The 11,944-nt window shown below is 34.2% G+C and overlaps 1 long non-coding RNA gene across 4 annotated transcripts; it reads left to right on the top strand.

The window, feature by feature from the left end:
- Positions 1-571: 571 nt before the first annotated feature.
- Positions 572-9,950, top strand: LOC148195269 (uncharacterized). 4 transcript variants are annotated; one of them, XR_015780780.1, is made up of 5 exons: positions 572-767; positions 946-5,368; positions 5,629-5,672; positions 7,341-8,303; positions 9,591-9,950. It is a non-coding gene; the product is annotated as an uncharacterized LOC148195269 (long non-coding RNA). The 4 variants fall into 4 exon arrangements; XR_015780779.1 differs by having other exon boundaries at positions 573-767; positions 946-5,380; XR_015780778.1 differs by having other exon boundaries at positions 573-790; positions 946-5,672.
- The last annotated feature ends 1,994 nt before the right edge of the window (positions 9,951-11,944 follow it).

Genomic DNA, 11,944 nt, shown 5'->3' with positions numbered 1-11,944 from the left:
TGTTTGTTTTGTGCCCATTAAGTAATCTGAATTCAACATAGTAATAACTTATGCTTCCTTTCAAAACAAAAAATAAAATTTAGAGAAATCAAAATAAAGACAACCATTTAAAATTTTTATACACAATTAAATAATAAATGAAATCATTTAACTTAAATAATGAGTGATCAAACTATAAAATTTAACATTTTAATAATAAATATTTTTTTACACAAAATAGTCTTTGTCACATTTAAAAAATAACTGAATGATTAAATTTATGTTTAAATATAAAATCTGTTTTAGTTTGTAAAATATTTAAAATTAAAATGAATATAAGGTATAAGAAAAAAAAATTCATTGGACGGTCAACCAATGAGACTAGCGAATCTAAAAGGCAACCGAGAGGGTAGTGGTGTCTTTTCACCGTGGTTGGTTAATAGAATCTAAAAGGCAACCGAAGAAGAGGGTAGTGGTGTCTTTTCACCTGGAAAGGTTAATATAGGTGGCGCCAACATAATGTCACGTGGCAGTGCATTAAATAAGCTCTCAGTCACACATCACTTACCACCTCACGGTAACTCTTTTCCTTTTTCTCTTCGAGTTTTCTTTTCTCTCTCTTTAGTTCTCAATTCGCATTCATTATGCACTCATCAGAGCATCGTTCTTCTCAGCGTGCGGTTCCGTTGCAGCAATGGAGTTTGAGTGCCCAACCGCCGCATCGCTCAACTCCGCCATGACTACGACGAGGCTTCCATGGAGCGCAACAAGAGCTTCTTCAACGCCTTGCAAGTTTCCTCTCTCTTATCTCGTATTTTTTCTTCTTTATCGTTCTTGCTTTAATTTGAGGTCTGTGTTTGTTTGATTGACTTCACCAATGGCATTTCGGCTGCATTTTCTCTTTTTCCTTTTCGTAATTTCATTCGTCGCGTATCTTCTCAGCGTGCGTTTTCGGTTCCGTTGCAGCAATGGAGTATGAGCGCCCAACTGCCGCACCGCTCAACTCCGCCATGACCTACGACGAGGCCTCCATGGTTTCGTCAACGCCTTGCGGGTTTTTTCTCGCTTATCTCTTATCTTTTCTCTTTTCTTTACCGTTCTTGTTTTAATTTCAGATGTCTGTTTGGTTGACTTTGCCGTTCTTTGCAGTTTGGGAGTTGTTTTCTTTTAGGTAAATGTTTTCTTTTGCTATTATTAGTATGATGTTTTCCAATGGGTTGGGTTGGTTGTCGTATCACTGGTTCACCTTGTTGTTGCTGGTTTATTACACAAGTCACTTTTGTTTATAGTGAGTACACAAATCACTTATGGTTGTCACCTGTGTGCAAACAACTTCTAATTATAATGTTTGGACCTTCCCTTATAGATAAGACTTTGTAGAAAAAAATAATAAGAACCTCTCAAGTGGTGAACAAGTTTACCTGTTCAAGTTTAATTCATGCTATAGAAAGTTACAAAAATTACAATAGTTTTGGACACTCACAAACAATACATAACACACCACTATAACACTGGAAAATTGAAAGAATTAGACCATCTAGGGTGCCAACATTGGGATCTTGTAAGGTGATGGTTATTGGATTTGCCTGATTTTAACAATCATAATGAGCTTTTAGACCATCACATCTAAGGTGCTAAGTTTTTGAAGGGTTATATGAATCATGCAAAGAGTTAAAGTTTGACACTATGAATTCTCGAGCTTTGAAGTTAATTGGTTATGGTGTTGAGAATTTTAAAGTTTATGTACTTTTTAAGTCTAACTAAGTACTGTTTCTTTGTACTCATGTCATGTCCATGATTTTATACAACTAGTGCTAAATTTTATACAATCTGCCACGATACTTAATTTTACTTACTATATTATTTCCCACCAAAATGTCTAATTCATGTTTCTCACTATTTTTTTTTCAAAGTGGTGTAAATAGTTATGGTGTTTTCTATGCGTTCTACTGGCTTGTAAACACAAGGCAAATAAATAAATTTAAAATAATTCAGAGAGTTTTTAAGGGTGTTAATTGAGAAAAATAAATTAATTTCAGATCTTTCTAAGCTAATTGTATTTTTTTTATTGTATTTTTTTTATTAAGTTGTGTTTAGGGTCTAATTTTTTGTTTTTATGACATTTTTGATTTACAGTGTAAAATTCTTGATTTTGTAAATGTGTTAATACAATGATTTTAGCTATTATTTTAGGGTAATTCTAATTTTGATTAATTCTAACTTAGTAAACACTATAATTCTCAATTTAATTCCTAGATATAGTGGAGATTAATAATTGTTCTGTGAATTCTACTCCATTAAAAAAGAAACTAGGATCTTATTGTGTTGAGAGTTAGTTCACTGTCATTTCAATTTAATGATTTTAACTAATAAGTTCTTTTATTTATAATTTTTACTAACGAGCCTTTGATTTTGATCAAGTTTCTAGCTTTGTTTTTGTTTTTGCATGCGGTACATACTACATAGTATTACAACTATGTGGTATTTTTTTACTTGAATAATAGTAAATAAATAAAGTCAGATTTTATATTTACAAAGTCAGATTTTATATTTTCTCCCAAATGACTCAAATATGAGTTCAGTTAAGTAATTTTAAAGTCGTGTGCATAGTTACTTTGTTATTAGATATCACTTTTGTATTTAGTTGCAGAATAAATGTATGAGTGTGACTTCCTACAGGACTATGCAGGTAGCTTTCTTAATTAAATTCCTTGGTATGTTTCATTGAGCTGCTGAAACTTTACATTTATTCTGATGTCTACTGATGAATACTTGACATATGATGCATTGGAATTTCTGGTGCTGCATTCTTTTGGGATATCTTCATATATATTATATTTAATACCACGTGTTTGCTACGCTCAACTCATTATTTAAAATCTAATATTAACAAGAATTGTAGGATCTTTTTTGTCTTTGATCTATTCGGTAGCATTAGTCTAGGCATAAGCTAGTTTTTGTATTTTTAGTTTCAAGTTTGTAAATACCTGTAGTCATAACATAGTTAGATGAATTTGAAATTGCTTAGTTATTGTTTAGTTGATTATAGTAGTATTAGGTTTGTTCATATTTTATAAGTTCATTCTAATTTATAGTTAGTAGATTAGTTTTAAATTAATGAATTTTTGTATAGTATTTATTTGTATTGTTTTTAAGCTTTTTACATTAATTTTTACCAATTAGAACTTGTTGAGATAGCTTCTGTTACATTTCCCTTGGTTTAGTAAGTCATAATTCTGCATAGCTTTTAAACATGCGTAGTTTTAGTGGATAGATTTTAGTGAATAGGTCAAAGTTCGAATCTATCATCAATTATAGTAGTTAACTTTGTTTCTAGCTTTCATTAGTTGTTTGAAACCTGTAGGAATCAGGTTAGTTAGTTTTTAAGTTTTGTTTGTAGGAGTACTTAGTGTCAGGTTAGTTAGTTTTTAAGTTGTGTTTGTAGGAGTACTTAGTGTTATGTGCTGTTTTTTTGATTTAATCCAGTTTCTTAGATTTATATAGTCACATTTTATATTTTCACCCTTATGAATAAAAAATGAGTTCAGTTAGTTCAGTTAAGTGATTTTAAAGTTGTGTGCATAGTTACTTTGTTATTAGGTAGTGTTAAAATCATATTTTAGAACTAGTGCAGTTTTATTAACCTTATTTTATTAGTTAGTGCTGTAATTATTAGTAGTACAGGTATATTTTGATTTGCTAATGATTCTTAGTAACTAGTTCAGTCTTTTGTAACCTTTTAACATTCAAAACTTGTTTCGGCACTTACCTTGAGGTTTTATTATAGGGTAGTTACAATTCTTGCATTTTAACTTAGACTGTCAAGTAAGTTAGGTTTTAGGTAGACAAATTTTTGGTTTGTGATAGAAATAGATATTGTAGTAGTTCTTAGACTGTTTGAACCATTTTGAATATGTTTAGATAGCTTTTATGTTGTATATATGATAGATTAGTGCAATTTATAGTTTCTATGTAGTACAACTTAAGATGAACCTGTTAAGTACATTGTATTTTTGTTGGCATGTCTCTTATTGATCCAGTTTCAGGTTTTTATCCCTGATTATAATGTCAGTGTTGCTGAGTTTTTGGTTAAAATTAGTACAATTCAGTTCAAAACTAGTATAGTTAATAGTGCAGTTCAGTTTATACTGTAGTTTTGTACAATTTGGTAAAACAAAAAATAGTTCAGTTGAGTTTGTCTGAACTATTTTTTAGTTCATCTCAGTTTAGACAAACTAGTTTTTAGTTCAGTGTAGTTTTTAATAGTGCAGTTCAATTTGATTTGCCCACCCCTAAAATTGGGTGGTGGTGATTCACAGGATTATCTGGTCCATGCTTAATTTCCTTAACAATCAGCTGAGTGTTTTATCCTTTGAGTGTGCAAGCTACTAGAGAGAAAGTAGAGCGTAGTGAGCTTTGTGAGGCTAACTTGGCCTAAGTCTATTGGCAAATTGAGTGAGTTTAGCCTAACTAACTTGCTAATTGTTTCTTGTGCAGATTGCTTAAACTGGAGTGCAATCAACATAACAAAAGAGAAAATTGCTATTGCATTTACTTCAGCTTTTAAAATTGTTTACTACTACGACATTCACTTTTAATTTTTAAATTTGTTTGCTGATTTATGTGCAGATGTCAATTTGTCCAGTTTGATTTATGTATATTCTTCATTTCCATTTAGTTCCATCACCATTAGAGTCTAATTGGAGTCAAGTATTTCTGAGTAGACAGCAGCAACACACCTCAGTGTGGAGCTTGGAGCAGGCTAGAAACAACCGTCCAAATAGGGAAGTTGTCTAACTTACCCTTGTTTTGAATTATTGCTCCTGTTTTAGCTCTTAAGTGATAGTATTGAATGGATACCCTGCTGATTGAAGTTTAAATATTTGTACAGCTTTGGATTGATGAGAATAGGAAGGTTAGTGCACAAGATTGCAAATTGAGTGCAACTAGGATCCATTTTCCACGTCAATTGTGCAAGACCGGGAAAGAGAGAATTCTTTATTCTTTTTGGACTCTTTCTTTATATTTTGTTATTATGTCTTATGTTCTTGCTATCTTTTAGTTCTTGTTTAGTTTTTTACTTGGTTTAGGACTTGGTGTTGAAATATTGAATTATTTGTGTAAAGAGTATTTTGTTATGCATATATGTAATCAATAGATTTTTTTTTAATCTTTTTTTCCTTAGGTAATTCTTAGTTGATTCAAAAGCTTGGTTTCATGAGTGGATGGTGATGATCGTACTGAGGACGACGAGATGCTTTGGGCAATTGTTCTATTGCAAAAGTTTGATGATTTTTTTTATGTTACTTATGTTATTACAGAGATTGGGTCAAAGCAAATGCGGATCCGAACCTGTGCTCCGGATGTTTAGCAGTTTGGATTTATTCAAGTAGAAACTCAAGTAGAACCTATGCCTTTTCTAGAATAAATGAAAATTGTGTTCCTAGACTTTACATTTCTATGTTTCAACGGGGTTTTTGCATGCATACATTCATTGTTTTTATCTTGTATTATTCATTCATAAATATCACTTTAAAATATTTTCCATCACTGCATGTATATTTTCTTCATTAGCATTGTTTTCTTGATTAGCATGTAAATATCTTGTTTGTCCTATTAACATTTTGTTCAATGTAAAATTGTGTTCAGTTGCATATCAAAGAGGGAGAGATCTTCAAACCAAGAAATGAGAGGTAAAACTTCAAAAATAAGGTGTTTGCTCAAACTTTTTATCTAAATTTGTTTTCTTATCTAGAGATTATGATTTTTGTATTCTTAATTGTGATAACCCGTTTGGAATTCTTTTCTTGCTCTGTTAATTCCATCTTGCTCTGTAATTTTTTCAGTTTGTATTATTTTCGTTTGTTTAGAAGTAATGTTTTGTCTTTGTAATTCTTAGTTTTGATTAAATTTTGATAAAAGGAAATATCAAATTTAGGTACGTCCATTCTTTTCATTCTTGCCATGATTCTAATATTAAAGCTAGGTGTAGGTGCATTGATTATTGCATCCATGCTCATTCAGTTTTCAGCATAATCTAGGATTTCTTGTTGTATAGTCTTTAGTGAATTGGATGAGTTTCCAGCCTTTAACATTCTGAAATGGAAACTAAAAGACTCCAGATTGTGCTTAACGAATCCAAAATGTCTTTTTGAAAAAAAATTAAGACTCATTTAACCAAACCAATGTAATGATTGCTGCTGGATTTTGTGTCGGACTGTTTTTGCTGCATAATTGTTCATTGTGCCACGTTCAAATCAAAATCAAAACCACATTTCTGTTCTTTATTTCCAATCCTACACTGTATAAGCATTTAGAATTCTCACTTTGGGCATAATAGTTGATGCCAAATTGGCCATTTTTGGTTATGTATTTTCTTTGTTTGCATTGTCATTCCAGTTTTCATTTAGTTTCTTATCAGGAAAATTTTTATTTTCTTCCGTTATTCAATTGCTCATCTAGCCTTATTTGCTTAGAAATGGCCCGTTTCAATTGTTTAAGTCATTTCAATTGCATTAGCAACTTGGAAACTCCAGTTCTGTTTTCAAACCAGAAAAATTGCATAAAAACATCTCTCTTGTAGCCTGTCACATAGGAATCTAAATTCTGTATTCGTTTTCCCGTTTTCATGCATTGTCTTTAATACCTACTTAGAGTTCGTGCATACTTTGCAGTTTTTTACCAATTCAATACTATTAAATTCATTCCATTTTTGCATATAGTCTGATTGCATCAGATTTGACTAAATTCATTGCATTGATTGCATCTGCAGTTTATCTCCATTCATAGTATTCTTTTTTTTTTCTGCGTAAGACATCATTGTGGATACAATTTAGGTTGAATCTTCATATCTGCATCAGGTTTTGTAAAATTGTAAAAATTCAGGTTTCAGCGGTAGGATTTTACCCATGCATACATTCATTGTTTTATCTTGTATTATTCATTCATAAATATCATTTTCAAATTGTTCCCATCACTGTTTGTATATTTTCTTCATTAGCATTTATATAGTTTCTTTTTATATTGTTTCCTTTTTTTCCCATTGCATTTTCTTAGCAAGACTAAGTATATAATCTAGACCTAAGACGCACCAGTTCTTTGAATTTGATATCCAGAGTTTCTCTATAATGCATTAGAGAGGTTATTGGTTTTGTTAAACTTAACACGACTAAAAGGAAGGTTATAATAAATGTGGAAAGTTTATAATTATTTATCAAGATTCTTTTATCAAAATTTAATGTTTTTGTGGGGATGTCGTAAATGCATACATATCCTATATTTCTAGTGTTTTCCTTGGTACCCGAAAGTGTGGTATAAACCTTGAAAAGTGAGTAAGATATCCTCATTGTCTTTGGGGGCAGAAACAGGGGCACCATTTTCGAAGCGGTGGCCAAACAGACAAGGACAGTGGACGAATACGTGTAGGATTTCGAATTGTTGGTGGGTCAAACGACGTGAGTTTCGGAGGAGCAGTTGTTAGGGTATTTCTTGGAAGGTTTACAGCAGGAGCTAAGTTCGACCCTATGATCCTCAAGAATTGATGGCTGCTATGTGGATCACAAGGGACGTGGAGGAAGCCCACCACTATACCAAGATTGGGGATTGCAATGTAGTCAAGAATCAACCATCTTGGGGGCAGAAGTTACTTATTATGTGGTTGGAAGTGAATTTTGGTGTCCTTTGTGTATATGATTATTACTGTGCACTAATAATTTTGTTCCCCAACCTTAACTACACTCACAATGATGTAAAAGACATTTCAATAATAATAATAATAAATAAAAGATAAATATTTTGGGGAAAATTAATTATTTAAATAAAAAGTGTAAATATATGAATTAAAATTAATTAACAAATAGTATAAAAGTAAAACAACATTCAAAAATGATTCTTTGACACGGTTAAAGCAAATTACATTCATTTGACACGCGGTGGGCCCCGAAAACTGTCAACATCATGAAGGATAGTTTGGTCATTTGCTGGTGCTGAGTTGGCTTGTAAAAAAGTAAATGAAACGTTGCGTTTCACTTGCTGGCTTAGGATCTGTGTGTGGGATTTCAAATTTCGAAGACGCTCGAGTTAACTTGCTGGCTTAGTAGGATGTGTGGGATTTCAAATTTCAAATGTTCGAGCTAGGGTTAGGATTGAGAGAGAACGAGAGAGAACGAGAGATAACGAGAGAACGAGAGAGATCGAGGGAGAAAACACAAACCCTACTCCATTGCTGCCACCGGAGGCTGGACGTCATAGGAAAAGTTTGTACCAGCGAAGGTGTAGCCGAAGGCAAAGTTCGTACCGGACGTGCTCGATGTGGAGCGCGGAAGGTTTGTCCCCTTTGTTATTTCTCCCCTTTGTACCGTTTGAATAATATAAAGTATGATACTGTTGTTCCTTTGTTCTTTTCTCATAATTTGTCTATCTTTGTTTTTATTTTTGGTATATTATCGGAAACCCTAGACTAAAGGGGGAAATGTCGTGAGAGATAAAATTGTCGATTGGGCAAACCTGTAGGATTATTTACTGTCCTTAGTGTTTTTGGGCTTGCTTTGCTTATTTGCAAAAGGGAATATTGCAATAAATGGATGAAGTGTGAGATGATTAGAAGAAATGGAAAAAGGGTAGTGGCGATGGAGAGCTAGAGAGTGAAAAAGTTGCACGAAATCAGAGGGAATAGTGATTGGAATAGTTTGCAAAATGGCACCCACCCAGCACGGTTATTCTGCTCAGCAGCAGCACGAAATGCAACGCAAACGTTTCTAACTGTCTTGGCGCCAATGCTGGAGCTACTTCCCATGAACTGATTGAAATGATTCCCCTTTTTGTTATAGTCCGAAAACTCCCTGTCCATGCTGCATTCGCTCCCTCTATGTTCCTTAATTATTTTGTGTTTGATGATATTTTTTTTGCGTTAGAAAAAGGGAAATATTGTCATTAGAGTTGAACATCAGTTTAAGGTGTCCTGAATTTTTCATACATTTGCTTCTGGCACCATTTTATTTTTAATTTATGTATTGTATATGTTATGTACCTGCATCCACTGTTTTTTACTGAGTGATAAATTTGCTTTGGAATCCATCACATATATTTTATTTCTATCACTACTAGGTTGCCCTTTCTTGGTCAGTTGTATTAGCATTTTGCATTGTGCCCTGTTTGCCCCTAGATATATTGCGTGATTATGTTGTTTGTGGTTTGTATATGGTGTTTGGCCACTGTTATTTATAACTCCTTGGATTTTATGTAGAGAATGGTTTCATCTAATTTATGAATTTAAATATAGAGTATTCTTTCATAGAGCTAAGTGCTTGATTAACACCAAAAGTTTCTTTGTCCATTTTTTCTGTTTCTAGTGTCCTTGTGGAATCAGCTCGTACGAAATTAATTGTTTCTAGTGTCCTTCTTTGACCTTATATTCCCACATAAAAATATGGATTCCACCAATAATATTTATACAGGTTTCAATTTTTTCACCAATACGTGAAACATACTATCTTAACATAACTCTGAGGAATATTGTCAAGGTAAAGATTTTGGTGAACAATTTTCTATTGTACTATTATATATGTTGTAAACTTTTGTATGACTTTAAATGATACTCTCGGATTGTGCAGGTTTTTGGAAGTGATATTGGGGGCCCAACTGATGACCTAATACGTCTATCAATACCAATTGATACCAACAAGCCTCCAACACGCTCCGTTGATGACATTCTATCGAAATTGATTCCACCTCTTCACAAACCTGAAGGCACTGGATGAAAGAAGAACAATATAAATGCAACAAGTTTAAAACTTTCATAATTTCCTTGCCTGTATTTCAGATTTATTGTTGTTGTTTGTTGTCGAATATTGTGCGTGGACACATGGATGTGTTATTTAGAAAAATTTGTGAACTACTTAACTTATGTTGATCAATTTGTTGTTGCATTAAGTGCTTATGTAATGTTCGTTATGTTATAAGTTTTATATGAAGTTCATTTCGTGAAAATTAAAAGTGTTTAACTTTATGGACAACTTTATTCGGTTATTTATTGAATTGGTTTTCTACAACAATACAAGTGGTTATTTATGCAATTTGGTTTTGTACACCATGACGAGCGTCCAATTTTCTGGAGGAGCGTCCAATTTTCTGGACGAGCGTCCAATTTTCTGGACGACCGTCCACTTCTGGACGACCGACTGAACGAGGGTCCTTCTGGATGAGCGTATGGACGAGCGTCCACATCTGGACGACCGTCGTTCTCGATGAGCGTCTGGACGACCGTCCATCTGGTCCAGCGTCTGCACGAGCGCTACACGAGCGTCCATGTGGCAGTGTCGGACCTAAGGACGAGCGTCCACTACCAGATCGAGCGTCCACTTCATATTCTGTGGACGACCGTCCTCTTGTTCGTGCAGGGGGCGACGAGCGTCAGCTTGCTTTGTGACGAGCGTCCTGGGCGACAGGGTGATGTGCTGAAACGCTGGACGCTCGGTCAGCTGTACAGAACGAACGCTAGGTCACGTGTAGAGAGCGCTCGTTCACTAAATGCATAGGCGCTGATTTGGTTACAATAACTGGTTATGTTGTTAGACCTTTGTGGTTATTTCTGAATTTTATTTTGTACAACAATATTACTGGTTAAATTCAATATCAAAGTTTTAATTTTTTGATGCAGTAACTGGATATATGGACAACTTTATTCGGTTATGTTGTGTAACTGAATCTCTATTAATGGTGTGTTATAATGAATTTAATTATGTCATACAAAATGGTGCCTAAAAGTCAGTTTTTTGTCCAATGGTGACCTTGTTCAACTGACTGAGTACCTGTGTTGGACTTTCTGTACAAATTGGCAATTTCTCTCAGCCCCTTTTTTCAGCAGTCTCACTCATTCCTTGCACAGCTTGCTCCTCCAACTCATGAGGGGTCTCCCCACCCTCCTTGGCCTCACATCACATCACCATCCACCCTCTCCCACCACTGGAACCTCAGACAGGTGCAGATTAGCATAAAAGTCAGTTTTTTGTCCAATGGTGACCTGTGTTCACCTTACTGAGTACCTGTGTTGGACTTTCTGTACAAATTCCCAATTTCTCTCGGGTAATCGTTTACAGGGGTCCTGTAAACGATTACCAGCCCCTTTTTTCAGCAGTCTCACTCATTCCTTGCACAGCTTGCTCCTCCAACTCATGAGGGGTCTCCCCACCCTCCTTGGCCTCACATCACATCACCATCCACCCTCTCCCACCACTGGAACACCTGCACAAGCCTCAGACAGGTGCAGATTAGCAGATTAGCAAGGCTTGAACGAACGTCTTTTGCACCCTAAACCGCCAAACCCAAATGTTAAAAATATAATCTAGAAAACCCAAAATACCCCTCGCCCCGGTTCACTTTTTCTGGTTTGTTTTCAATTCACTGAGCCAATGCACAGACGCCACGTGGCCGTTGTCAAAACTGTGTCAAACTTTTGTTGTCCAGATAACATTTTCCTTTAGTGAATATGTTATGTACAACAATACAAGTGTTCAACTTCAATTTCAATGTCAAATTTTTTTGGTACAGTTAGTGGTTATCTGTTAAGTTTTATATGGTTATTTGCTCAATAACTTTTGTTCACTGCAAGTTCTGCTAATTTAGTTAATAGCTTATGTACACAAAATGGACATTGGTGATACTAGTGCATAACTAATCCTTCATTATACATAGTAAACAACTTAAAAAACCATAGAACAAAAATTGTTTCATATTCTATCATATTCCAGCAACATCATTACAAGTTATATCCTACTTCATGACTTCTTCATTTGCTATAGCATTCCACAGTTCTTCATTACTGTACTTCTATGCATATTTCCTTCATGTAATACCCAATCACACACCGTTTGTTGTCGAATAAGTTGTAACTGCTCCTGCATTCCACAGTTCTTCATTACTGTACTTCTATAGCATTTGACTTTAAACGTTCCTTTTGAAAGGATGA

This window comes from Vigna umbellata, chromosome 7 (genome assembly GCF_029865625.1).
Source record: "Vigna umbellata cultivar VRB3 chromosome 7, Vumbellata_1.0, whole genome shotgun sequence".
Classification (NCBI taxonomy): Eukaryota; Viridiplantae; Streptophyta; class Magnoliopsida; order Fabales; family Fabaceae; genus Vigna; species Vigna umbellata.
This window is presented reverse-complemented; position numbering and strand designations above follow the sequence as displayed.